Source organism: Urocitellus parryii, chromosome 9 (genome assembly GCF_045843805.1).
Source record: "Urocitellus parryii isolate mUroPar1 chromosome 9, mUroPar1.hap1, whole genome shotgun sequence".
Classification (NCBI taxonomy): domain Eukaryota; kingdom Metazoa; phylum Chordata; class Mammalia; order Rodentia; family Sciuridae; genus Urocitellus; species Urocitellus parryii.
Genome location: NC_135539.1, coordinates 4,698,809 through 4,725,576, shown reverse-complemented (window position 1 = coordinate 4,725,576; position 26,768 = coordinate 4,698,809).

Here is a 26,768-nt window from a genome sequence, read left to right as displayed (position 1 = left end):
TGCTCCTGTGGTCAGCATCCTGCCTTCGTCCCCCAGGAACCAGACCCATCAGTGCCGGACCCCTCGACCCTCCTGGTCCCAGAGGGCTGTCGGGGTACCCTGGCTTCCTGCCACGTCTCCTCTGCAAGAGCCCCCGACAGCCTCAGCAGCAAATGGATGTTTAATGGAATGCTGCCACCTTTTGGAATTCAGCAACAGTGAACCGTGTGGTTCAGGGAGGGAGAGCACTGGTCCACTTCTGGGCGGGCTGGTGCACACAGGCATCCACTTGCCGAGCCTTGAATTGATTAAGATTTGACGCCAGATCCTAGAAGGAAAGAAAAAAAATGATCTGATTTTCCTTTGGCTGGTTTGTGGGTTGGTTCTGCCCTGGATTGTAATTGTGATGAAGGCCCTCAGGCCCCTTCCCTGGTCTGCATGTCAGAAGGCAGCAAGACGCAGAAGGAGCTTCACTGCGAGGGACTGGATTTCATTCTAGTTCTGCCACCAGCAACCCGAGGACTTCAGCTTCCTGTGCAGAGAAGGCCCAGCTTTGGTCAGCTCTCCTGTCCACTCCCTTTAGAGATGCCAGTCCAGCAGGAGTGGCTGCTGGGCCTAGAGCTGGGTGTGGGGTTCCAAGGTCCTATCTCTGGACAGTTGATTAGTGAGTTTGCCTTGGACGCAGGTGGGGACAGTGACGGTAGGAGCTGTCCCCATTCCCGCTGCTCCTCTTCCTTGGCAAAGCCCTTGGTGTCCTCCGTTCCAGGCATCCTTGCTGTTTCTGTTTCTCACTCAACATCTGAAGCTGGCGGTTTGTCCATGCTGCTCTTGGTGCGTCCCTAGTTGAGCCCCTGTCCAGTTGGTCAGCTCCTCTTGCTTGTCTCTGACTGCTCCTTGGAGCACACTGCAGCGGCTCCAGGGGACAGGAGGACAGTTGCAAGCTCCTCTGCTTCCAAACCTGCCCTTGGCCTCTCCCCTGGGCTGTCCTTGCCCTGCTCCTGTCTGCCCGAGCCATGTTCTCTGCCTGCAGACCTTGCCCCGGTTGCTTCTCTGCTTGAATAGCCCCTCCAGTCTGACCACGCTCCAGACCGTCCATCACTGTCAGAAAAGCGTCGTTCCCGACTCTTCCTTAATCCCTCTGGCCGCACTGACCTCCGTCCATGAATGCCCTCTGCCCGCCAGACCTCCTTTCCCCTTCTCTCTCTTCCTCCCTCCGTCCTTCCCCTTAAGCACAGCATATCGCAGTCCCCACAAGGACATGGAGGGTAAACAGGTGACTGGGACCCCTCAAAGGCTCTGCAGGACGGGACAGATGGTGGATGGAGAGGAGCCCAAGCCTGAGATACAGGGTGCATCTCAGTAGAGGCCGAGTCCAGAATCCAGAGGTTGCCCCTGGCATCAGGGAGGGCTTCACGGCAGAGGCGAGAGGCCTTGAAGCACAGCGGGGCATCACATGCTGCTGACCAGGGCTGCAGGGCCCCAGGGACGTGGAGCAGCGTGGGCAGAAACCTGGGCCTGGACTTCAGCCTGAGATTCTGGAGGCGGGATCTCGGGGTTGGCAGGAGAAGGGGGCCTCATGTCCCTTGGTGGGCAGGAGTTGATTTTGGCTGTGGTTGGTGTGGAGCCACCAAGGGTTTTAAACTGGTGATGGTCTTGGTCCGATTTGCATTTTAGAGAGCTCTCCCTGGGACCCGGCTTAGGAGGCGGAGTGACGCGGGAATCCTGGTCCCTCTCAGGCATTTCCACTGGAGCCCGCCTCCGAGCAGAGCAGAGGGGTCACCTGCTCACCGCGGGCTCCTGGGCACGCTCTCCTTCTTGCGGCTAACGGGCCTTTCTGTGGCATCTGCTCGGCAGAACACCAAGTGTGCGGCAGAGATAAGGGCATTAGAGCAGAAGGGCAAAGCTGATACCTGGGGCAGCAAGATGCGGAGGCTTAACTTCCTCCCCTTGTGGTGCGCTCCTGATTTCGGCCCACATGGCTCTGATTAGCGCGAGCTGGCCAGGCCGGCACAAAACGCTGAGCAGCACTTGCGACCTCAGGCGCCCTGGTGCAGGGGTCCGCTGCCCTGGGGGGCATCCCTGCCATTTCTCTCCACTGCTCTCCGCCAGATAAGAGGAGAAGTCTATTTAGCGATTTCCCCAAATCTCTGAGGACGGCTGTGCTCCTCAGAGACGCAGTTGAACTGACAGATTCCCTGTGAGCTCCGATTTGAGGCTGGACTCCCCCTTTCTCCTGAGGGCGCCCCTGTGAGTGCTCATCCTGGAAGCGCAAGGGTGAAATCACCATCCTGTTGATTTGGGACACCCCCATAGGCTCCCTCCGCCTCCTCCCAGGCTCCTTGTGCCTCCTCCCAGCGCCTCGCCCCAGCCTGCTAACCACCCTTCTGACCCGGTGGCCGAGGCTGGCCTGGCTCGTCGCTGAGCTCCATGAAGTGTGACCTGCCTGCCTTCTTCCCTCAGCGTGGGAGCTCTGTTCGTGACTGTTGGGGCCACTGGTGATTCTGTGAAATCATGGAGAGACTCTCACGCATGGTGGCAGCCTCACCCTCCACAGCGGGGCCTTGGGCCGTTGTGGGGCGGGGGCTGTATGCTGTCTTGTTAGAGTGGACCCCGGTGGACACATGCCCTCCTCTCTCGTGGGAACATACTCAAGAACCTATTTCTCTGGTCCCAGAACAGGTCCATGTTTAGTCTCAGTAGCTCCAACCCGGTGTTTTCCAAAGTGACTGTACAAATGACCGTCCCCAGGGCCCTGGGTGTGAATCCCACTTCGTGCTGGGCCCCCACAGCCCAGGTTTGAGCTGTCACAACACCCAGAGCAGCAAGTGTGGTTGTCAGCGCCAGTTCAGCTGAGTGGGCAGGGTCCAGGGTCGCGTAGGGATCCGGTGGTGGCAGAGGACTTAACCCCTGGGTTGACAGCAGCTTTGAACCAGGTGTGCCTTGGGCCCTGTGAGCCAGTGCTGCTGTGGGGATGCCTGGGTCAGGACCAGCCCACGACAGAGGGGCCGTGTAGTGGACAGTCCTGTGTGCATATTCAGGAACAGGCCCGAGCGCTGCTGCCTGGCTCTGCGCTCACCTGCGCTCACCTGGGCCAGCACTTGCTCTCTGTGGGCCAGGCTCCCCCCCTCTGTGAAATGGTCCTGAGGGTTAAATGAGCTAAGAGAGGTGGGGATCAGAGAGGGAAGGTTCAGCCGTCAGCTCTGCCCAGTCTGCGTGGTCTTGCCTGAACTCTGGGGAGAGGGCCACTGTCTCAGCCCACTCTAGAAGTGTCAGTGAGCAGTGTGACCCTGGCCCTCCCCTCAGCTCTGGCTGGCTCCCTGGGAAACCCAACGCCCAGTGGTCCTGAGCCCCGCACGGCTTCACTGTGCGCAGACGCAGCCAGCCCGTCCCTCTTGCCGGGGTTTGAGACGCGTGGTGTGTTTGCTCAGGGTTTCTTCACCTTTCACAGAGATGGCTGGGCTCCTTCCATCTCTCCATCTCCATCTCCATCGCACAAATCCAAGCCAAATATTGATGTTTGATAACTACAAATATCACACATGCTTTTAATCAAGAAAGACGGAGTGGAGATAAGGAGAGCAAGTTCATCTCTGTATGGAGTCCAGAATTCCGAGTAATGATTTTGCTAAGAAATAGAATCGCAGGGGCGGGGGGTCTGATGTGCACCCAGACAGGCCAAGCCACCCGAGGCTCCTGGGGACATGTTTCCAGCCCGTGGCTTGGCTTGGAGTGAGACGTGCGTTACCTGGATTGGTGGGTGCTGTCTCGTTGGACAGCAAGAAGAGAGGTCTCTTAATGTGAATTCCCAGTGTGCCGTCTGTCTGTGCCTCCACCAGCAAAACACATCGAGCCACCTCTGTCCCCTGTTGTTTGCCATGGGAGGGGTGTGGAATGTGAACACTGCAGCCCCCACTCAGGAGAGCAGCCTGTAGAGGGGAGCCAGCATCCAGGGATTTATTCCCCCCAACTTGGAGACAAAGGGTACGGTGATGCCAGCATGCTGGCCAGTGTCAGGCTCTCAGAAATGTTACCTAGTATAGCCAAGGTTGACCAGGGCTCCTCCAGGCACATGAAGCCCCAAGAGGGCCCTGCCTCCAACCCTCCATGTCCAGGGCAGCCTCCAAGGTGCTGATACCCTTTAGCTCAACTCTTTCTCAGGATGTGCCCTGAGGCCTTTGCACATGCTGTTCCCTTGTCCAGGGATGCTGTTCCCCAAGATTTTTTAACCTCAGAATTTTTTATTTATGTACTTCATGCCAAGTGCTGTCCCTGGAGCTGGGGAGAGAGTGGGAGAATAAAAGGGACACCAGCACTATTCCCACCTCACCGCCTTCAGGCCTTGATTCAAATAGAACTTCTGCAAAGCTTGCTCTCATTGCTGTGTCCAAACCCCCAAGCCCTGTCCAGCACCTGCTGTCCCCTTGCGCGGCCTTGTTTCTCGCCCAGCACCCAGGGCCCCCTGAGTCCTACTGCCTGCTGGCTTCCTGTCCTTCCCGGTGCTAGAGGGCAGGGTTTGTCTGTTTTTCTCACTCCCGGGCCCCTGGACCTGGGAATCGTGCCCCAACTCAAGGACACTTGGTCTCTACCTGTCCAAAGCCTCCAGTCCCGGGGCACGTTTGCCACACACCCACGGAGCCCTGTCTCCCTCACACAGCCATGTGTAGTTGCCACGCATCTTAGATGGTTCTTACTGTCCCCATTTAACAAATGAGCTGATGCCCGTGAGGCAGGTGACCTCGAGGTCGTGTGGTGGACAGAGGAGGAGGAGGGTGCAGGACAGGTAGGATGGGCTTCTGGACAGCTGGGGCCCATCACGGGGCCCAAGACTCAAAAACGAGCGTCACATCTCTCAGTCCCTGGTGGAGGGGCTTTCTTAAGTAGTAACATGACGTTCACTTACTCTGAGGTTTAGGATCTTAGAAATGTCGGTGATGAACGCTGAAATAAAAAAGTTTACTTGTCCAGAATTTGTTGCAAGTCCTTTGAACCGTACTTGCCTTCTTCTAGTACAACTTAGGATACAAAGAGCAGTTTCCCTCTTAGCTGATGGTCAGGCTCCATTTTTAGTTGTTCAGCAGCTGGATGTCTGGATCTCTCTTTAGTCGACACGTTAGAGGCTGCACACACCAGCCAGGCCCAGAAGGACGAGTCTGAGTGACCTGGCTCTGGCAGGGCCTGGGGAGCAGTAGGGTGGTTCCCGAGGCTGGAGAGCTGGGCCAGAGGGAGGAGAGGGGTGGCGGGCGGGAGGAATGGGTTCTGGGGAGCTCCTTCCGCAGGCACCAGGGCTGGCCATTTTGCTTTGCGTAACTCGAAACAGGAGAGATTTGGAGCATTCCTGGCTGAGCCACTTGACACAAGGCCCGTGGTGGCTCATGGGAACACCCTGCTCTTGAGGAAGGCTGCAGGGCATGCTGCCTGGTGCCTGGCCGGCTCGGCTCCCTGGGCGCGGACTCTGCAGCCTCCCTCAGGCCCGGGCTCTGCTTCTCGCCCACCTGCCCTGTTGGCAGCGTCCCTCCTCCTGCCCCTGTCCAGCCAGCCTCCTGCTTGACTTCCCCGAGGTCCTGGGCTCCTCTGGAAGGCCTCAGCTCTCTTGCTGGGATCACTGTGTGTCATGGACCCCAGACCCCTTCTCCCTTCTCCATCAAAGTGTCGATCACACTGGACTCTAGTTTTTTCCTTCTCTTTTCCCGTGTCTTGTGTGTTTTGTTTGGCAGCTCCGGGCAGCCCGTGCCATCTCAGTGCCGGCGTGCATGGCACCCCAGATCCTGACAGAGGGAGCACCCGACCCTGTGGGTGCTAGCTCTTGGCTACTGTTTTCTCTGGCTCCTGCGCTGGCTTTTCACTACCCTTCAGTAGGAGTTGGCTCTGTATCTTGATGTCTTCAACTTGATTTAGTAAACCAGTGTCAACGAAAACCAGGGATTTCCCCCATTCCTCCGTCTACTCCCCCACCTACCCCCCAGCCACCCACCAACCCATCCAGCCACCCACCCATCTACCGACCCACCAAATCTCCTACCATTCATCCATCCAGCAGTGGGCACCCACCACGTCCAGGTCCTGGGTAGCTGCCAAGGTAGTGGCGAGGAGCCAAGGTAAGCCTGGACTCACCCTCTGGACACCCTGCAGTTCGGGGTGTGTATGTGGGGACAGGTGTAGAGCAGATAAATACTCATGCAAAAGGGTCATCTACATCCATAGATGAGGTGGACCACGGCCCAGGAAAGACTGTTACACTGAAACCTGGCCCAGGTGGGGTGGGTATGTGTGAGTCCCTGAAGAGGACTCAGGAGCTGAGCTTCACGTATGTGTACAGGATCAAGATGAGGGCGGGAAAGAGCAGAGCATTCCAGACAGGGGAAGAGTACGTGCAAAGGCTCTGTGGTCAGAAGAGCACCATCCTTCTGAAGGACTGTTAGAAGCCAGCCAGTCTCTGTAGCTCAGAGCAAAAGGGAGAGTTTTCTAAATGCAGCCAGAGGTCAGCAGGGACAGGTCATGGTGAGGATTCTGATCGTTATCCCAAAGTGAAGGAAGCCCTGGAGGGTTTTCAAGAGGTGATGTGATTTACATTTGTAGAGATCTCTCAGGACCCTTTGAAGGGCCCCAGGTGGAATCTGGTGGAGACAGAATCCCAGAGGCCCCAAGATGGAAATGCCGGGAGGCATGGTAGTGGTCAGCTTCCATCAGGCTTGAACAGGACCTCCACTGACCATCCACGGGGCTTTGTTCAATTCTCAGGACACATACGTCCACAGTGCGTTTGCATGAGCATTTGCCCGGCAGGAAGTGGATTTCTAATACAGCCTTCTGCGTTCCTGGAAGAGGGCAGAAATGGACGTGAATATGTGCATGGAGATCCGGCACATGGGCTGCCGCAGGACCCCACCCCTGCCCCATGAGAGCGGGGACCTGTCACTTGCTTTTAGACCTGCTGTCATGCCAACGGCACCAGGTCAGTCCAGGTGGCAGCTCTCAGAGGCCGAGAGGTTCAGTGGTCTAGACGTGGGGACAGAGGGAGTCCCATCCCAAGTGAACGTTCATTTCTAGGAAACACTGAGCTGATGAGATGCGGGGTATCGGGTCTAGTTCACATATGGTTCAGACCAAGGCTTCTAGGAGGTGGCCATGGGTGCTGGCCACACTGGGGTGGTGTCCAAGGGCTGAGTTACACCGCTGAGTGCAGAGATCACAGGACACACTGGATACCTGGGTGTCTCTGCACAGCCCCGAGGTCAAGTTCCTGCCTGTTCTTAGTACAACTCCCCAAATCAAGGTAGATGATTATTTCCAGCCAGCGTCACAAGAGGGTTCCATGGATGGGCACAGAAGTCCCTCCTTCCAGCCCACTCCTTTGTCTCCTAGTCTCCTCCTGCAGAATGCCTTGGCCCTCGGACTTTTTAACAAACTGCTGCCACCGTCCAGGGACCTCTGGTTGATTCCCCCTGTTCTTCCCTCTGGGCACTGAAGGGGGAGCGTCAAACCCTGCAGGAGCACCTAGAAGGCAGTCCAGGCTTGCTTCTTCCAAACAGTGGCCACCTCTCATAGGAAAAATACCGAATCTCCTCTCGATGGTATGGAGACCCGCTCTTGGCTGGGGAAGTGGGATGGGATGTGGGAGCTTGATCTGTCACCCGCTGCCTGGGACTGGTGTTTTCTTCCCTTAACAACTAGGACTGCAGACATTTTTAAATCAGGAGAAATCAATCAGGGCATGAGTTAAAAAAGAAAGTCCACCCTCCACTGTCCTGCCCCAGTCCTCCCTAGGGCCGGTGCAGGAGGGCTCTGGGCAGGGGTCGGGGGTCGGGGGGAGCATTTCCAACTCAACTTTGATCTCTCGTTTCCCTCTCGGGTCCGTGGGGATTTCATAAACAGTGTGTTGCTCAATTTCAGTTCAATGGCACAGAGTCGTTCCGATGTGTTCTAATTACTCAAACATAAATGATTTCTGGTGCACTTTAAATGATTTCAGATGCACTTTTGTCTATCAGGCTGCTGATTTATAACTCCCCGGGACTTTGATGTTGCGCTTCATTGATTTCTTTTAAGGCTCTTCAGAGGTGTATTTATTATAGACTGAGCACTCCCCTGCTCATTTGCTCCACGATTCGCAAACGCTTTCATTTTCCAGTTGTCAACACTCCACCCCTAGCCCCTGTGCGTGTCCTGGACCGACGGCAAGAAGACACATTTATTGAGCGCTGGCTGAATTCTGGTCCAGGTACCGGATGCCATGGGTGAGTGGAGATGCACAAATTAAATTTAAAATAACAAACACATTCCTGCTAGGGCACTTATCATTTAGACAGAGGTGTGGCCCGCGGGTCGGACTCGTGACTCCAGGGAGGAGGACGGATCCAGGGAAGGATGCTTGGAAGAGCAGGGTGGGAGACTGGAGGTCAGGGCTGGGCCTGGGTCTGCTTGATATCAGGTCCAGAGGCCAGGCTGGGGCCCTGGAGTGGTGCGTGGGCAAAGCAGCCATCGGCTGTGCTGGGACGCGGAGGGATCCGTCCTCAACCCCAAGCACGTCCCCTTAGCCCCCCCCCCTCCCTCCCTGGGGTCCCTTCCTCTTCTCTGCTGGGTGGGACCTGAGTCTGGTCAGCTTGGGGGCCTCCTTGGGGAAAGCCCCACAGCTCATGAATGCCTAGCTGGCCGCTTCCACCTGAGAGGAGCCCCCGAGGGTGAGCTCTGGGTCTCCAGTGCGTTTTGTTCCCTGCCACATGATTGTGGCACCAATGTGTAGAGCACAGCCTGGGGCGTCTGGCCTTGGGAACCGTTCTTCCTCTAGGCTGGGCTCCCAGACTCCTTCAGGAGCGAGGTTTGCCCTGCTCTTGTGAGTGCCCTTCTCACCCCGCCACCCCATGCTGTTTCTTTGGGGAGTGTCTGTAAGGCAGTCCCTGCCCTGCCCAGGGATGGCTTGGACTCCTTCACAAATTCATGCCCCCTCCGGCTGCCCTGCAGCCCCCTGCGCTGGCTCCAGGGGCCATCAGTGACAGGGCCCTTCCACTTGCTGAAGTCTGCAGCCTCAGCCTCTGGTTCCCATGCTGAGGACCAGGGAAGGGAAGATGAGGAGCACGTGCCACCTAGTGGCCACTTCCTGGAGCTGCCACTCCTGCTCCTGCAGAGCTGGGGCAGAGCTTCCCTCTGGTCAACCAGGGCCAGAGTTGCTCCTGGGGAGGGCCTAGCTCAGATTGGCATCCAGCTGTGCTGGGGCAGGAGTGACCCACGTCAGAGTCATAGTGCCCTTGCTGTTCCCACCAAGATGCTGCTGGTGGAAGCAGACTCCCAGGAGTGACCACCTCCTGCCCTCCTGCCCTCACGGTCCTGCCCTCCTCTCTCCCTCTCCTCTCCCCTCGTTTTCCTCCTCCCCTTTGTGATGTCCTCCCTCTCTCTCCTGCTCCTTCCCTCTCACCCCCTCCCTGGTCCCCAGTCTCCCCTCCTTCTTTTTGCTTTGGGAATTGAACCCAGGTGCTTGACCACTGAGCTGCCAGCTCCCCAACTCTTATTTTGAGACAGGGTTCTGCTAAGTTGCTTAGGGCCTTGCTGAGTTGTTGAGGCTGGACTTGAGCTTGCAGTCCTCCTGCCTCAGCCTCCTGAGCTGCTAGGATCACAGCTGCGCCAGCCTGCCCTGCCCTTCCTCTCCCTCCTCTCTGTTTTCCTCCCTCCTCACCTTGCTCGTCCTTCCTTTAGCTAGCAGACACTGTGTGGTGGTGCTGTTACTTACAAATACAGTAGAGGCCACCCACGGGGCACACAGGTGAGGCTTCTGACCGTGACCCCACAGACTGGGCGGGGAGCCTTTGCTCCTGCCCACAGGCCCTGGGGCCGCTGGGGAGTTTCCAGCTCTGGTCTCCTTAGACCCGAGGCAGTGGTGCTCAGCAGTCCAAACCCGCCTTCCCAGACTAGAACGTGCCAGAAGCTGGGCCTCCTGCCGGTTTGTGCTCTCAGTACCTCTTCTGCTCTCCTCTTTGAGGATTCCTGAGCCAGCCGAGTTCCTTGAAGTCCAGAACCCTGCACCATGGACGTGGGGTCAGGGCAGGTGCTATCTGTGCTCCTTGTGCTGCCGATCCCCTTCTGATGGAGTGCTCTTCCCCCACAGGGATGGGTGAGAGCCAGTCCCTCCTCAGCACTGTTTCTCTGCATTCCCAAGCCCAGGCTGATGGGAAAACGAGGCTTCCCATCGGTTCTCCCAGAACACGGTCAGGTGGCCGGTCAAGAATGAGCCGAAGGACATGGGCAGCTCTACAGGCAGTGTCTCTCAGCTCCCCATGGGCATCTCGGGAGGTGGCTCTCTTATCTGGCTCCTACCCAACTGGTAGCCCTGAAGCCCAGGTGGGCTGCAGATGCTCACGAAGGGGGTTGAAATCGAGGTGTGGTCTACATATAAGGTGCACACACTGAAGTCTGTCGCCAGCCCCAGATCAAGATCGGGAGCTTTCCCTGCTCCTGGAAGGCTCCCCTGTGCCTCCTCGTGAAAGCCACCGCACCTGCAGCCCCTCTGCTCTCTCCCTCCCTAGGTCAGCGATGTCAGGTTTTGAACGGCACCTAAATGAAATCCTGACTTTGGGGGTCTTTCACCTCTGTGTGGAACGACTTCATGGGTGTTTGCCTGAGTCCCGAAGCATCAGATCATAAGTGTTAAATATGTGCAGCTTTTAGCATATAAACCACGCATTAATAATGCTGCTTTTTACATATATACACCCTCTCCTGCGGGTTTCCTGGAAAGCAAGGAGGAAATCAAGGGATCACTTCTGACTTCTTGCCACATTGTGTCCATGAGCATCATCCATGTTGCAAAGTGTTGACAAATGTGAGCTTGCTTCTTGGGTTACTTGCTTACCACTTTCAAATTCTTCTTCTGAGTCCAGTTGAAGCCAGCTCAGGAAGGTAGATGAGACTGGTTTCTGTTGAAGACTTTACTTTTATGTGAAGTGTGACCTTTAGTGTGGGTGGGGTGCCTGCTCAGGACAGATGGCCCAAACTCCTGGGCAGCAAGAATCTGGGGACGGGCATGTTCAACATGAGATTAACAGGCTCTGGGGGGGGGGGAAGTCTGGGGACCTGGGACTTGGACTAGATTGCTTTGCAAGGTAAGCTCTTGATTTCCTGACCTCCTCTCTGGCCCCGACCCCGAGACTTCACTCGCGATCCAGGTTGTTAACAGGGAGCGATCTTATCCTGTTAGCCTTTCACTTCAGAGAAATTGGATTGAAAATTCCACCGGACTGCCTCTGGACAGAGCTTTCCATCAGCAGTGGATGACCTCAGGCGGGAGAGTTGCTTTCCTCCACAGGCCGATGCAGGTGATGGAGGGACCTCTGTCTCTGCCTGGCCCCTGTCAGCAACTGGTGGAGAGGAGGCCCTGCCAGGCATGACCTGAGCAAGGCACTTCCCTTCTGTGTCAGGGTCACCTCTGTGACATGTGGTCCTTTCCCGGAGTTTCTGTGAAGATGGGCACAGCTGGCCAAGTCCCCTGGGGAGGTGGGGCTGGAGTCCTTGTCTTGGGTTGCCCAGGGCCTTACACAATATTCCCTACTTTCTCCAGTCTTTATTTTTACTGTGCTTCTGCACTTTATTACATCTCTGGGCAGGAGATGGACCCTCAGGCACATTAAACAACCACAGAAAACAAGCTCTGGAAGCTCTCCGGGGTCGGTGCTCACAGCATGGCTCTCATAGGCCTGCTCTGCTCCTGGTCCAGCCCAAGTGGGTCACGGCCGGAGCTGCAAACAGTGGGGAGCCCCACCTCCAGGGCATCATGGGCATGGGGAGACGAGGGCAGGTTTGACCCACCGGGCACCATGGCAGCCTGATTCCTGTGTTCTCAAGGGCAGCTCCTGATGTCAGCAGTCCCCCTGGCTCTGGGCCAGGGCTGGCTGTTCATTTCTATGATGGTCACATTGTCCCTGGACCCGCAGTACTAGTGTTATCAGCAGTACGTGCATGGGAAACTGAGTCCCAGAGGGACCAGCCAACACAGCCAACCTGAGCTGCCACCTGTCTGAAGTCTGAGCTTGGTCCCTCCTGGCTCCCTGGGCTGTGTCTCTGTGGACTGGCAGCCGCCCGCCATCTGCAGTGCCTTCTGTTCCAGGCGCTCCTCTGGTTTGCCGGGGCTGCCAGAGCAGAGCACTCTGCCTGGGTGGCTGACGCGACACCTGTCACTCGGAGCCCTGGGGCTGGCAGTCAGTTGAGGAGTCGGCAGGGCTGGTTTTTTCTGAGGCCCCTGTCCTGGGCTGCAGATGGCCATCTTCTTGATGTGCCTTCTCATGGCCACCCCTCAGAGCATGTCTGGTCCTCACCTCCTCCTCTTCCAAGGATGCTGGTCATACTGGATCAGGGCTTACCGTAGTCACCTTGTTTTGGCTTACTGTTTAGAGATGCATCCCCAAGTACAGTCCCATTCTGAGGGTCAGGGCTTCAGCCGATGAATTTCGGAGGAATGCAACTCGTGCTGTAACAGATGCTTTGCGTGTATTTCGTTGGGGGACCTTGGCCACACCCTGTGAGGTGTACAGTCATTGTCAACCCATGGAATCAAAGAGGAAACTCGGGCATTGAGGACGGACATAGAGATGGGTGCAGCCTACAGCTGGGCTCAGCGCTTGTCCCCTCCCCACACTGTCGCCCGTTGAGGTTGATCCTCACACCTGTGCCAACTTGTGGTTAAGGAGGAGGATCTGGAGAATACCAGAATGGTTAGAGTTTTCTCTGGGCAAAGGACTTTCCCTCCCACCAAGTCCAAAACCATGTGGAACCACCGTGCAGGCAGCGTGACGGGACTCTGTCAAGGCTGTGGGTTTCCCGGGGCATATTCTACATCAGGCACTCCTGGGGACCCTGGGCTCTCCGTGGGAATCGTCCTTCGACACCCAGAGCCGCTGCCAGGAAACCCTGGGCCAGTGTCTCCTGGGAAGGACAGGGTTCTTCAGCCAACCAAGACCTGGCCACGGGAGGCCAGGCCTCACCTGACCCTTTGGCTCCTGGAGAGCATCCTCCTCAGTGCAGAGCCAGGCCGAATGGAGTCTCCTCTGAGGCCTTGGCAGGCGCTTCTAGTGTGACGATTCCATTTGCTGTCCATGCGTCACACCCTGCAGCATGCCCACCGGCCTCTGGTGGGGACAGCAGTGTTTTGGGCACCAACCTTGGAGCCGAAGCTCCAGGCCTGGGATGTGAGGAGGACTTCTCCTTCTCTCTGTCACCGTTCACTAATTACAGTTCATGTCTCTGTCTCCCCCTGGCCTATGGGCCCATGGGGGCAGGGAGTGCTGCACATGGCTCTGTCCTCAGCCCAGGCAGAGCCAGCACCCAGTGAGTAGCCCTGGGCTGAGGCAGACACAGGTCTGGGTCCTCAGGGCCTCGTCCCTGCTGGAGGAAGTTCTCCGGCTCTAGTCTTGACTTTTCCCCTAGTTTTACACTTATTTTATTCACTTAGACCAAAGGTTGGCAAACTTGGCTCCTGGGCCGAATCTGGCCCCGTGTGCCTGTTTTTGTAAATCGAGCCTTCCTGGGACGCGGCCACACCTGTCGCCGCTCCTGTTCAGCGTGTCTGTGGCTTCTCACTGCGGTGTCAGAATCGAGGAGTTGCAACAGGGACCGTGTGGCCCACAGAGCCAACCATATTCATCACTCTTTCCGAGTTAACTCCCCTCCCCTCTGTGATAAATACCTGAGAAAATCAGCTTCAGAGCAGGGAGAGTTTGTTTGGGCTGGGGTTTCAGAGCTTCAGTCTGTGCCTGGCAGCTCCACTGCTCCGGGGCTGAGAAGAGGCAGAATGTGGTAGAAGGGCGTGGTGGGGCCAGGGACAAGACACGTCCCCAAGGACCTACTTCCTCCAACCATGCCCACCTCCTAGAGCTTCCACCATGTCCCAGGAATGCCACGAGGTCACGACTTCCTCAAGGGCCCTCACGGTCCAGTCACTGCCCCACAGTCCCTGCACGTCACTGCACAGGGGACCATGTCCTCAACACCTAAGCCTCTGGGGGAGGCTCTGGATAGAAACCATCGCATTCTGCTTCCTCTCCTCTCCCCCCCGCCCCCTGAGTGTGGCTGAGAACTGACTTGAAGCCCTAGATGACAAGGCTTCCTCAGAGTTTATAGAAACCTAAAACCCAGCTTTATTGAGGTGAGATTCACGTACGACTCTGGGGTCTTGGCAATCTTCAGAGCTGTGCAAACCACGGCGACCAGCTGACCAGCTCTGGGCCCTTCTCATCCCCAAAGACACCCCGTGGCGAGGCTCCTGCAGGTCCTTTCATGCCACCTTCATGGGACCTGCGAGAGGAGAGCAGGGCGGGTGGTCTCTTCCCTGTTGTGCAGATGTGCACACAAAGGCTTGGAGAGCTCAGGAGGAAATGTGAGTCATTGTCCTTCCTGAAAGGTGCCAATGAGTTCCTAAAAGCAGCGATGTGGAGTCTGGGCCATTTGGCTGGCACTTGTCCCATTCTGCAGTGCAGAGCCCCCTGGGACCCTAAGGTGGGACCCTGAGGCAGGAGCTGGGGTGGGCCCGAGAGCCCGCATTTCTGGGGTTGAGGTGATTCTTGCATTTCTGAGCTCCCAGACTCGGCAGGAGGCAGGAGGCATCTCTAAGTGCACACACAGGACCGAGCCCAGGGAGTCATCTTCTGGCAGGGGGGGTGTGACAGGGGGTCTCTAAACCCCCAGCAGGTTCCTCTGGGCCATCTGGCAACATGCACTGTCCCCAGGGACCCCACTCTGATCTGGGCAGTGTGACTGAGGGTGACTGTGGCACCAGAGAGCCTGGCATGACAGCGTGAGCATCTGCCTACTGCAGGTGACACTGGACTGCACTCTGTGGGACTCCGCATCACCGCATAGAGCTCCATGAAAGGGAGCCAGCTCACAGTCCTGCCTGCAAGTCACCCTTTCTCTTCCCCCTAGGATGGGCTCTCTCTCCTCAAACAGCAGACTACTGCAGGGGTGGGGCAGGATGTGCTGCCTGTGTCCCCTGTGGAGACCAGTGCCTGGTGGGGTGGGAGCCCAGCACTTACTGAAGGGAACAGTGTAGTGCTGCCTGGCCTCGATGCTGCCTGCTGTTCTCAGGGGAACAGATGGAGGCCCAGAGAGGTCGAGGAGTTGGTGGGTCACACAGCTCCTTGGCGGCCTGGCTGGAATTCCAGCTTTCCAGCATGCCCGGCCCCTCCACTGCTCCTCTCAGCCACCTTGTGTGGGCGCTTTGAGATTTACCTTGTGTTTCCTCACATCCTCAGAATTCTCCACTGAAGACAGCAGTTCAGTCAACCAACCTGCTTCTCTAATTCCCCTCTGGGAGGGCAGGGGTCAGGGACAAAGAAATAAAGACTGACCCCATCCCGGGTGTCCCCATAAAATGGGAGCAGAGATCTTGGGGGGCTGGTCGGGGTGGCTGAGATGGTGTCACCTTCTCGGCTGTCACGACTTGCTGCTGTCCAAACTGGTAGCTACGGCCACAGCAGGTTCCTGGGGTCTCCCAGCTCTGGAGGCTAAGGTCTGGGGTCTCCTGATGCCTGCCCCCAGGCTGTGGAGATGACGCCTCTTCCTGGGGTTCACGTGTCCTCCCTCAAGTGTCCGGATCTCACAGGGGTGCAGGCAGGTTGGGCTGGGGCCTTCCCAGAGGGCCTCACTTGGCCTCTCACCTGTTCCAGGCAGCAGGGTTGGGCTCAGCCTGTGAGGGCTCCTGCCACCTCCTACAGACCCTGGCCACCATGAGCAACCTGCTGCCGTCAGCCCCTCCCGCGGCCCCCAGGCCCAGGCCAGGTGCCCCGTGTGACCTGACTGCCAGGTCCTGCAGGCTGGGGAGCTGCCCCTGCTCAGCCCTTCAGCAGGACGGCTGTCCGTGTTTTCTGGTGACGGGGGTCTGTCTGGGGAACCGGAGGGCGGTTTCAACTGGAGGTTAAAAAACAAAGATTGTGCTCTCTCGCTTCCCTCCCTGCCCTCGGAGCACATCGGAGCAACTGTTTTATCTAAATCATTTTTTCCCCCCATAAGAAAGAATTTTGCTTAATTGGGCTTCATTTCTGTTCTCCCCTTCACAGCCGCACATCTCCATTCCTGCCGGGATTGAAAGCCCCAATCAGTTCAGATAAATCAGTTTCCTTTTAAATGATGATCTTGGAGGAAATAATGATCTAACTTACTTTTTGTTAATTACTTTTAGGTGAATGAGATGTCCCAGCTCCGCGGTGTCTGCTTCCCTCAGAAGTATTTAAGCCCTCAAACCTATTTAAACCCTTTTTTCCCCCACTCAAATTAAGATGCTGAAAAATTCTGCTATTAGAAATAATTTAGTTTTTTTTCCCTTAAGTTCAGCTTCATGGTGGTGTAATTTTAAATAATTTGAGTTGAAAATGATCCTATCATATCCCATATAGAGGCACCAAATTACCATTTTCCCTTCAAAAATTTTCGTCTTATAATTGGTATGTGAGACTTAGTCAACAAATAAATAGAACAGGGAGGTAATGAGTGGCGCAAACCGTCGGGTAGGATTGCAGAGGTGAACCAGGCGGTGCGACGCTGCGCTGCTAGCCAGCTCTCTGTCCTGTGAGCCGCTAGCCTGGGAAGGAGGGAGGGATCCTTGCCTTGTGGCTTCAGAGGGTTCAGCCATGGTGGCTGGGCCTTGTGCTTTGGGCCCACGGTGGCACTGCACACCAGGGTGGGAACGCAGGAGGTCGGTTCACCTCTTGGTCAGGAGACAGGAAGGCACTATGGACCCACCATAGCTCTAAGGCCACCTCAGTGACCTCCCTCCCTCTGCTAGGCCCCAATCCCCAGTGATACCACTGGCTGGAGACCAGACCTCCAACAACACACACTCCTTTAACCATAACAGTCATGGTGTGTGTGTGTGTGTGTGTGTGTGTCTGTCTGTCTGTCTGTCTCCAGGGAACAACATAATCCATTGATAAAGCTCAGCTCTAAAAATGAACAATTCCGATTTTTGATATTAAAAAATGCCAAACCTTCAGAAGTAAAGTGTCAACCTCATAAATAGCAAGGTTGTTAAGAAGGGAATTAACATCCCCAAAGAGAAGCACATGATGAAAACTCATGAGGAGTGGCCAGAGCAGTACCTGGGGGGGTTCTCCTAGACTAAGGTACCTTCAGGGCTCTTCTGACACCAGAGACCAGCCCCGAACTCTTGCCTTGAAGCTTTAGTTGTCAGAGAAAAGGCAATCGGGGGGATAGGATGTGTGGAGAAAGAGGTCAGCCTGGCTCTGTCAAGGGGCACTACTTGAACTTTACCTGTTTTTTGACTTGCTGATGTTTAATGACCAAATACTATATTAGATAGTTTCTGACATTATTTTCTTCATCTATTATAAAACATAGTGGCCATATTGGGCATTTAAGAGGGGGGAGAGCAGGGTAGTGAAATGATTTCTCTTGAAAGGTTGCATTTGTGTCTAGAGGTCACCCACAGTTTGCAGAACTGACCATGGACACTTGGAGGGGCTGCTACTTCCATGTTGAAAAGCAGGCAAAGCCCTGGTGGGCAAGGGCGGGGGGTAGATAGGAAGAAAACTCGGCTGGCCACTGAGTTGTCAGAACTTGCTCTGATGAAGGTGTGCGTTTGCTGATTACGATGTGGATGGCAGGCGTCACTGGTGGACTGTGTGTTAGCACACAGTAGGTGCCTGCTTTTATTTGTTGGTGGGTTGATTGAATAAAAGAAATGTTCCATCTGGAGAAAGGAATTTTAGCATTATTTCCTGGATGAGCTTCTCTCTCGAGTTGGTGTGGCCAAAGGCAGTGGTTGGTGCAGGGCCATTTCCTGAGATGCACTCTGGGGTGGTTGCTTAGGGCCAGGTGAGTCATGGGATGGGAGGCTGGTGCAGTGATGTCTCCATGGCGTTGCTCTCCTCCAGCGTCTGTCCAGAAATCTTAGAAGTAAATTGGGTGCCAGAAACTTCTTTTCCGGTCTTGCTTAAGTTAGGCAGCTCAGGAGGGCATAGGGATGCAGAGTCTCTTCAACCAGGGAAGGTGGCTAGAGACGTTCGCCTAGCCATGGTCTGATGTGCATGGGGTCGGGAATCTGACTGGCTGGGTTCTTCTTCTGTATCACTACACTGTGTGCCTTGGTCAACTCTCACCCTCTCTGAGATGTTTCCTAGTCAACATCCTTTTGTCCCATGTAAGATGGAGACAATAATACCTATTTTGCCTTTTTTTTTTTTTTTTTTTTGGTACTGGGGATTGAACCCAGGGGTGATAAACCACTGAGTAACATCCCACCTCATTTTATTTTCTATTTTTTTATTTTGGGACAGAGTCTTGCTAACCTGTTTGGGGTCTTGCTGAATTGCTTAGGCCAGCCTCCAACTTGCAATCCTCCTGCCTCAGCCACCCAAGCTACTGGGATCACACGCATGCGCCACTGTGCCCAGCCCTACTCTGCATTTTATGGTAAGGGTGAAAAATGCCCGACAAAAAGTGACTCAGTAAGTAAGAGCCACTGCTTTGGTGTCCTTGTTAGTGCTTTGTCTTCCACCAAAGCAAAGCCTTTGATAGGCCTCAGGCGGAGACGGACTTGGCGTCATATGTGGTATCAACGGGGACCCATCCAGAATCAGCAGTCTCCCCCAGTCCCTGCCCATGAGCTCCCTGGCCCCACCTGCTGGCTCTGTACTCTGTACCTGGACCCTGCCGGGGCAGTTGAGGGACGGAGATGGAAATGCTCTCGCTGCTGTCTAGTGGCACCTGCTGGGCTGGCACGTTACAGAGATGACCGCAAGTTAGCCTTGGCTGAAGGGTGCTCTCACGGAGGGGAAAACTGATGCCCACAGAAGGACCGTCCCCGTCTCAGACCCATGGGGCAGGGAACTGTGCCCGGGCGTTCAGTCCCAGGGCCTGAGTCCGATGCCTTCAGACCAGTGTGAGCTAACACGTCGTGAATCCCCCTCTCCTCCTGCAGCCGCGGGCTTTGCTCTTCCCCCATCCCACAGCAGAGCTGGATGCACTTCTTTTGACGGCCAATGGCTTTTCCTTAGCACACCTGTCATGAGTAGGGTGGCCAGTGTTCCCTCCACTGCCACCAGGGGCAGGACCCAAGTGAGTGACCCAGTCACACCAGCCTCACTTCTTTAATTCAGCCGATTCAGGCTCACCTACATCAGCTGGCATATTGACATTTGGGCTATTGCTGCGCGTACTGCCTGCCAGCTACTGGTTCAATTTTGGCAAAGCCCGTGATCTTGTCCCTAAGGCAATGTTAGTGCAATTATTGGACTATTTTATTCCACTTTCTCCCTTAATATTTTAGAAAGCGGAGAAAATAGGCAAATGAAAGTGCTGATACAAGTGATAAAAAGCCAGGGTCTCAAATACAATTGAGACAAAAATGGGGACTCTTTGGCTTTAATTGGATACTTAGTGGATCTGAGCTAATTAATCATTTTATATTGCAGAGGGAGAAAACAAAATTAAAGAACTTGTACAAGATGCTGAGTATATTTATCAAATATCTAAGTGTGATTAAAGATCTCTATCTGTCCTTTCTGGAATTGATCCCACTGCAAGTCACTTGGATGCTTTCAGTGGCAGAGACTCCTGCAAGTCATTCAAGCCAAGGGAGTTGATCAGCTCACATGGTTGGGAGGATCACGGATCACTCAGAGCCCAAGGAGAGCTGCAGGAACCTGGAACCTGGGACGCCAGCCTGCTCTTGCCATTGGTTTTGCATTTCTGATTGGCTCCATTCTCTACCCAGGTAGCCTGGATGGTGGGGACATATGTGCTAGACTCATGGCTTTACAACCTCATATATAACAATTCTAGTGGGGAGAGAATCTTTTACTTGCAATGCCTAGATGTGCACCCCAGGTCAGATTCTGATAGGCTTTCCTTAGGGAGACCCTGCCTCTCCACCAATCACTGCCACCAGGGGAAGAGAGTCACCACGATTGGTCAGGACCTGGTCACATGATCACCCTGTGTGGTCAGGAAGGAAAATGGAGGGGGGAAATAGACTAGGTAATACCAAGCAGAAACTACTGCGGTCCATCCCTGAGCCACATGTCCTCCTCATCTTTCATAATACTTTCACATTTGACTTTTATGCACACAGTTTCATGATATGTAAAAGAAAAGGACTTGGCATTTGTGATCAGCCATCTGACAATATCTCAGGCTATTCAGTTGTATCAACCTCACTGCATAAATTGGATAAATAATTTACATTCTGTACAAGGATCATACAAATGATTTCGGCATGGTGGGAATTTGCATCCTCCCAGCTCATCCCTCACTCTGAATGTAGCTCTCTAGGTAGCAGAGTCACGGCGTGTGTTGTCAACACCTGGTGGCCTCTATCCCTCAAGGAGTTAAGCAGAAAGCTAAAGAGAATGGAAATGGGGCTGGGGACTGGAGGGACTGTGGAATAGAGCCTTCCGGCTTTGAGTGACAAATGTGTTGAGATGTGAAGGAGAGAAATATGGATCCCATACAGATTTGTTTTTCATGTAAATAAGTGTTTTAGCCTCAAACTTTCTGGCATCTCATTATGCAGGTGACTTAGTCATTGACATGCATACGATCTGCATTTTCTCCCTTTGCCAAAAGCGCGGAAACTGTAACTGGGCCAAATTATACATCCTGGGTACACAAGCAGGCCGCCATCTTGCACACATCTGTGAATACCGAGGGGTGGATCCTGCCAGAGCAGGACCCGGGTCCTATTGATTTGTAGCATTAGGTGTTCCTAGTGGGTTTTCCTATTTGATTTCTAGCAGGTAGCCCATTTGTTTCTCATGTTACAGATGTCTCAACAGGGCATGCCCGGCTCTGGGCATTGGACTGGGGGCCCGCTGGGGGGGGGGCGTGGAGGAGGGGATTAAAACTACTTACAGAGCAGGAAGGTGTAGACATGGGGAATCGGATTGGATGCTGACCAAAGTGCTCGAATAGGACCCGAAGGGCTTCCCACACCACACCTGAACCCTTTAGCTGTTGATCCATGCAGAGATTGGAGGGGCAATCCCAGGACCATTTGACAAGACCAGGAGTGCCACTCTTTACTGACTGGAATGTCGAGACTGATTCATTGATGGCTGGTGTGGCCACGGCAGTATGTACCTTCTGACAGCTAGCTCTCTCCCACCCATGGGAATGTGGAACCAGCAAGACTCTGGACAGACTTACCTGGAATAGCTGTCTGGGGAGCCCTGGGCCTCAGCCAGGTGAGATGGCAGGGGTCCCTTCTGGAGCTGATTTTGCTTGTTTTCATTTTCAAAAGGGAATTTGATTTAGAACTGGCCTTTGGTTTCTTCCAGACCTGGGAAGTAAACATTTCTTATTCTCAAAATCCACAAATTAATCATTTTTGCAAATCAGAGCTGAGCTCTGAGTCTCTGACCGGGAGGCCTGAGCCTGCTGGCCCGGGAGCTGGGATTTGCTGGCGCGCTGTGATACATATGCATCGGCTCTTCCTGTGGGAGTCCGGCCGCGGGCTGCAAGGGGTGACGCTCTGCTCACTAATCATAATGCAATATCAGTGTTTCCTGCAAATCCCCTTATTATCTCTGCATCATTAGCAGTTTCTGAGCTTGTCTACAACAAATTTCCCAGTGAATCTTATTTTTCCCTGATATTTTTAAATAAGCTATCATGCCGGGCAGCAGCTGACACGCTGTAGAGAAAGAAGCAAATCCTCATACAGTGGGCTTTCAGGTAGTCTCCTGCAATTGGGCCCTGGGTAGAGTTTCTAGAACAAGCTGTGCCCCCACCCCTCTTTAAATAAATCATGCCTTAGTGGTGTCTGCTGCCATGTTGCAGGGCCTCATTCCTGCTCAGCTCATTTCTACAGGAGCCCCCGAGTGATGTGATTATCTCAGAGCCCTCAGATCCTAAAGGGAACAGGAGCTACTCAGAGGGTCGCTATGGGCTTCATGGGTTAGTGCACTTGATGTGCCTGCTGCCGTGCACCTGGTGTAGTGAGCACCTACTGAAATGCAGGTTTTATTATTTTTTTATTCATTATGAGCTATTTAGCAAGTGGCCCCTTTGTGTCTTGCATCTAGACTCCATTCTGCCACTTTCCATTTGTGGTCATTCCAACAGTTCACTGTGGAAGTTGATAAGTGCCCTCTGAGGGTGTAGAGGGATAACGCACATCCAGGCAGCAACAGGAGCACCCTGGTCCCTGAGAGAGTGGAGAGGATGGTGACAGCTGGGATGAGACTCACCTGGTTTCCAGGGACTCTCCTACCCTGTGCAGTGGCCAGCATCCATACCCTGGAGGAAGCAAGGCCATTTTCTTGGATGAGCACCCAGCCTCTGTAGACGGGCCTAGGCCTCAGGTTCAGGCAGTGCTTGCCCTCTGGTGTAGGAATCCCACTGCTGTTCTCTCCCTTGGGCCAGAATGGACACCCAGGGCTCCTAATACCAGAGCTCCTTCCCCTAGCCACCGAGAGCAGCGTGGAATCAGTTGGAACAAACAGACCTCATGGAGAAGCTCTGGTTCCCGCGCAGGAGTTCTAACACACAGGGCTGTTTAGTGTCCCACTGGAGGTCCACATGGGGCTGCAGTGGCGCCTGCCATTTCACAGCCAGGGAGAGCAAGGCCTGGGGAGGAAGGTCACTGGCCACCAGCCACCCACAGAGGAGGTGGAGGCGTCTGGAGTCCGCCCAGTTGTTGCCCCACAGCATGGCTGTGACCAAGAACGTGGAAGCGTTCTCTGTTGCTGACAGCTGGCTTGCAGGAAGATGGTTCTCGCATGGAGATGCTTCTGGGGAGCAGCCATTGAGACGGAGGAAGCTGGACTTTGCAGGGGCTTCGGTTCCATCTTCTCTCCATCTCTGCCTGGGGCACTCTCCCCAGCAAACATACTGCTCCTTTGGGAGTGGCCTAGAGGGTGATCTGGGGGCTGGAAAGCAGGGTCGTAGGAAGGGATGCCTCTCTGCCTTCTCCGTTAACCTCTGATGTTCATAGCTCTTACCTCTGGTAGGTTCTGGATGGTGAGGGGCTTGGAACAGGCCAGGAAGGGAACGTGTTTTCCGTTTTGTCTGCTCCTGTGGATGCTAGATTTATGAGTCCGTGATAGGTCTTAGTATGTCCTCCTGTGGTTCAGAGCCTCTTGGGCTGGTTCCTGATGTGTCCACAGAGGGGACAGGAGTGGTGGAGTGGGCTCTAAGAAAGGAGGCAGAGGAGGAAGAGGAGCAGACTTGGATGCAGAGGTCCTGCTGAGAGCCATGGTCCTCTGAACCACATCCTTCCTCTGAGCAAGCTCCTGCAAGGCCTGCTGGAAGCTCTGTCAGGAGTCCCTCCTGCAGGCCAGCACCCGAGGGGGGCCGGCAAGCTCCTCAGGAGAACGGGCCTCCCTAGAACTCTGACCCAGATCTTACCCTTCCACCTCCCCGTCTCCTCCTCCTCCTATCTCGGCCTATGAGATTGCTCCCTCCTGCTGGGCTCGGGGCTGAACTCTGTAGCTGTGTGAACCTTTCCACCGGAGGCGTGTTCCTGAGGGGTGTGCCCCTGAGTGCGGTTTCACTGACACAGAGCTACTCAAAGGCTAGCATGGCACAACCTGAGCGCTGTCCCTTCAGCACAGCCTGTGGGCCACGTCTCACCACCGACGGGTTTCATTTTGCCTGCGGGGCTGTTTACATTTTGGGTTACTTGACCATGTTTCAAAACCAGGCGGCTCAACAGAAGTTTTGTTCCACAGCTTCTCCTGGTAAATAAGTGGGTCTGGTGACACCATATTGGCCAACCAACCATCCCCCTGCCTGTCTGTCCATCTGTCTATCCTATCTATCCCTATATCTGTCTGTCTGTCCATCCATCCATCCATCCATCCATCCATCCATCCATCCACCCACCCTTCTCTATGTCTCTCTATTATTTAACATAGATGAAAAATTTTTATTTTTCTCCTCTAACCTTTGGGTGCCAGAGTATAGAACTGACTAATTCAGAATCCTTATGTCTTGCTTCACACTCTTCTTTGGTCCATGTTAAGTCTCTTTAATTCAATTTTAATTTTTTAAAATTACTCCCTATAATAAGCACCCTGAACCTCCCCAACATGGCCACTAACACGCTAACTGTTCTCTCCTGTCCTGTTTCCCTGCCTGCCTTCCTGAGCAAACTGCCATCTAAGTCTCAGGCTTCCTGCTCCCTTGTCTTTAGACAAATACTTTTATATATACCCCAAGATGCATGATTTGATTTGAGTTGGTTGGAGCTTATTTTTTTTTTATTTTCTTTTACTGGTACATATTAACTGTGCAGAATAGAGGGTTCCATTGCGCCATATTTGGACATGTACATTATATAATCTGATGGATTTAATTCTCCAGTTCCTCCCCTTGTCCTCCCTTCCTCCCTCCCCCAATCCTGTCCTCTACCCCACTGGTTTCCCTTCTCTTTTCAGGAGATTCCTTCCACCACTTTTTCTGGCTCCCACATGAGAAAAAGCATGTGGCATTTGTCTTTCTAAGCCTGGCTTATTTCATTTGATATAATGCCCTCCAGTTTCATTCATTTTCCTGCAAATGACCTGATTTCATTCTTCTCTAGGGCTAAATAAACTCCATTGCATACATCGCCACGTGTTCTCTATGCATCTGTTGACAGGCGCCTAGGCTGGTTCCGTAACGTGGCTGCCGTGAGCGCAGGAGAGCGGGCACTCCACCGCATGCTGTCTGGGTTTCTTTGGGGTGGATGCCGAGGAGTGGTATAGCTGGGTCAAGTGGTGGTTCCAGTTTGAGCTTTGGGAAGACCGTCCACACTGCTGTCCACTGTGGCTGCCCCAGTTTGCATTCCCACCGATGGTGTAGAAGGCTTCCCTCTTCCCTGCGTCCTTATTGGCATTGATCATTGGTATTCCCGATGGCCGCCATTCTGCCTGGAGTGAGGTGGAATCCCACTCTAGTTTGGACCCTGGTGGCTAAACATGTTAAATGTTTCTACACATAATTGGTGGCCATTTGTATTTCTGGTTCATTTGCCCATTTGTTGAATGCCTCCTCTGTTTCTGTTGGTTGCTTGGTGTTGGATTCTTGAGTTCTGCTGCATTCTGGAGCTGGGTCCTCTGCTGGCAGAGCAGCTGGGGCAGATCTCCCCGCGCTCTGGTTCTCTCTGCTCTGTAGGAGCTTGTACTTGACGGGTCCATCTTTCTGACTGACACCCGTCAACAGGGACAGAGATGCAGCGGCCCCTTTAGAGGGGAGTGGTCTGGGTGCCACAGCCGGCCACTCCCTCTGGCCTCCCTCAGGAGCCTCAGCTGGGTTTCCAGGATGCCACTCCACCGCTGCTGCCCCCCTCCTCAGCCCCGTCTGCTCATACTGCCACAGAGGGGCTGTGGGTAGCTGCTGCAGGCCCCGAGCAGCTCTGGGGTGGAACAAGATGATGGGCAGCAGTAGCCATAGCCATGGTTTTGGTTCCCTGGCCATGGTCCCTCCCCTTGTTGTGATGGTCACTTCGTTTATCGTGTGCCTTGGAAGCCCCACGGCACCTGCGTGGGAACGTTTTCCGCTGAAGTGTGGAACGTCATGTGGAGCAGAGGAGTGGGCAGCTCGGTCCTCCCTGCACAGGCTGTGCTTCTCCCCAGCCATGGGCACAGGCCATTGGAGCACTCCCCTGCACCCAGCTGGGTGCCGCATCTGCCAAGGATCCTGTGGCTCACCTCTGCTGTGTGCCTGGCTCAGAGGCGGAGGAGGAGTGGAAGAGAGGCTCCTGCAGCCTCCGAGGGGTACCTGTGCCCTTTGGGCTAGGTGGGTTGGACAGGATCATCCTTCAGAGGGCTGCTGGATTCCGAAGCACCCAGGCATCTGCAGAAAGAAGGATGGTTGTTTTGCAGACAAATTCAGTTTAGCCATCAGTCTCGCTGTCATGATTCAGTCAGGGGACAGAGGCTTCGCCTTACATATGCACACATACCTGTGCACGGGCACACACATGCACATGCATGTTCATATGTGCGTGAGCCCTGACGGTAGTTAGATGGGCTGTGCTGTAGGTGCTGGGAGTGCAGGGTAGGAGGCAGGAAGACAAAATCCCAGATTATGAAGAATGAACTTCAGCAAGAAAACTAAATGAACCAAGAGGCCTTTGACATGACGTCAGGTAGTGGTCTGTGCTGGAGAGCAGGAGCAGGGGAGAGTCCTGGGAGCCTGCCGTGGGCAGAAGGCCTCTCCCAGGACGGGCCTCATGCAGTCCCTCGCACAGGGCCCCTGTTGTGCCCAACCCCTGGGAACACTGTCCATGTTGGGGACTGAAGATGGGCCAGAAGTGTTCCATTTCTGTGGACTGTCGTTTGAGTGGTGCCTCCAGGGAACATGCCCTGCAGCAGGTCTGGCCCGTCCAGGGCAGTGAGCTCTACAAGGGCAGACACCTGGAGGCCAGTTATGCATGATGTGTCTGAAGGATGGGGGAGCAAGGAGGCCAGTGGAATGGGGGGGAGGGAGGTGGGTCCCCAGGTCTCCGAGGGCTGGTAGGCTTTGCTGGGCCCGTGGGTGGTGGGAGTGGATTCTGTTTCTGGAGTCTAAGGTGGCTCATGACTGCATTTCTGATGCACTCCCAGCTAATGCCGGGCTGCCCGTGCCCGGGCCACCCGTTGGAGAGCAGGGCTGGGGCAGTGGTCTGGGCTTGGGGCAGGCCCTAAGGGTCCCGAGCTGGGAGTTTATTCTGCCCGGCTGCAGCAAGATGCAGTTTAGAGGCCAAGTGCTCATCGAATCTGTCCGTCAGGGAGCGTTTTTGATCCCTTCACTGCCCAAGCAGGCACAGGGAGGCTGCCAGGAGAGATAAGGGAAGGTTTATTTGTGTAGCTACTCAAACTTGGGGCTGTTTA